The following is a 2245-nucleotide window of genomic DNA, read 5'->3' on the forward strand; positions in this document are numbered from 1 at the left end:
AATTGATAACGGCGCTACTAGTGCGAATAAATGGCGTTATTACCTGTGGCTGGCTGCTGCTTCCTTCTTTTAAGGAATCGGCTTGTAAAAAACTTCTTATTGGCTCCTGGTACCCAGCTAGCCTCCTGGTATTTATAATAATAAATTATTTAATTACTAATTTGTCTCATTATTTTTTGCGGTGGTGTCAGAATATCTCCTCAAATTATGAATACATGTTAGCTACGTTCAAAGAGAGATACATGGCTTTTCCCATACTCATGACAAAAGCGAGATTTGGCAGTTAGTCTTTTCACGTTAGTCGGCCTGAGTGGATGAGCGGTTCTAGGCGCTACAGTCTGGAACCGCGCGACCGCTGAAGTCGCATGTTCGAATCCTGCGTCGGGCATGGGTATGTGTGATGTCCTTAGGTTAGTTACGTTTAAGTAGTTCTAAGTTCTAGGGGACTGATGACCTCAGAAGTTTAGTTCCACAATGCTCAGAGCCATTTGAACCATTTTTTCTTTTCACGTTACACTCTCCATTTGTGAGAGGCAAATGAAACTTTGATCTTAAACGTAGCTGTAAGCATCGTTTCATGCGGTTTCCAATGAACGAAACCTCAGCGTAGCTTCATATCAAAGACCATACCGAAGATGTAACGACGGGCCAGGAGGGTCTGAGACGCAACTTGTTTTGGTCTCGCGGTGAATGGTGAAATGGCTTTGAGGTTTTATTGTAAATGAATTTGTTTGCAGTTGCTACTAGTCGGTATCCATACACGTGCTGCCTTTCTTGAAACAAAAATTTAGGTGATACGCCAGTCTGCTGGGCAGAACAGTACTCTTCTTCTTCTTCCGGGACGGGAAGGAGGAGGGACAGTTGATCCTCCCTCTCACCACCCCTCCTTTTCCCTCCATCACTACTGCGTATGGCCATGATAACAAGAGCAGTCATGAAACTTCCTGGCAGATTAAAACTGTGTGCCGGACCGGGACTCGAACTCGGGACCTTTGCCTTTCGCGGGCAAGTGCTCCACCGTCTGAGCTACGCAAGCACGACTCACGCCCCGTCCTCACAGCTTTACTTCTGCCAGTACCTCGTCTCGTACCTTCTAAACTTTACAGAAGCTCTCCTACGAACCTTGCAGAACTAGCACTCCTGGAAGAAAGGATATTGCGGAGACATGGCTTAGCAACAGCGTGGAGGATGTTTCCAGAATGAGAAGTAAAGCTGTGAGGACGGGGCTTGAGTCGTTGCTCTGGTGGCTCAGATGGTAGAGCACTTGCCCGCGAAAGCTAAAGGTCCCGAGTTCGAGTCTCGGTCCGGCACACAGTTTTATCCAGCCCGGAAGTTTCATATCAGTGCACACTCCGCTGCATAGTGAAAATCTCATTCTGGAAGAGCAGTCATGATTATCGAAATACCATTTGAGTACAAGCGTGATTTGTGCAGAATTTTGTTAATGCACGGACTACCGCCACGGTATTCAGCGCACTGCGATATATTTTTAAATGCCGACATGCGGACAATGCGGTGCCAGGAGGGCAGAGCGCCAGCCACCGGCGCGGCCGCCGCTATTCCAGTAGCCGTGCCTGCTTGCCCACCCATCGGCCGCACCTGGCGCACGTGGGCTGACGAGTGAGCGGCGCAGACCAGGTAGCGAGCGAGGTACGCTCGCTACTGCTGCGACGCCAAGTGCCGAGAGACACGCCGCACCGGGACTTCACAGCACGGCGCTGCAGGTTTCGGGCACAAATTCGAGGTCTTTAAAGAAGTGGAATTGCCCAGTTGTGATCCTTACTAGTTGAAGAAGCACAATAAATCTGACACCAGAGTCGTTATCATTGCATTGGAACGAACATCCGTTGACTGTTAATGGTCGATTCAGACACACCTGTGATTGTCGCTAAAAGGTTGTGTTTACATAGCGACATGAGACAGCTCATATACACTACTGACCATTATAATTGCTACATCATGAAGAAATGCAGATGATAAACGGGTATTCATTGGACAAATATATTATACTAGAACTGACATGTGATTACTTTTTCACGCAATTTGGGTGCCTAGATCCTGAGAAATAAGTACCCAGAACAACCACCTCTGGTCGTAATAACGGCCTTTACACGCCTGGGCATTGAGTCAAACAGAGCTTGGATGGCGTGTACAGGTACAGCAGCCCATGCAGCTTCAACACGATACCACAGTTTATCAAGAGTAGTGCCTGGCGTATTGTGACGAGACAGTTGCTCGGCCACCA

Source organism: Schistocerca americana, chromosome 1 (genome assembly GCF_021461395.2).
Source record: "Schistocerca americana isolate TAMUIC-IGC-003095 chromosome 1, iqSchAmer2.1, whole genome shotgun sequence".
NCBI classification, from domain to species: Eukaryota; Metazoa; Arthropoda; class Insecta; order Orthoptera; family Acrididae; genus Schistocerca; species Schistocerca americana.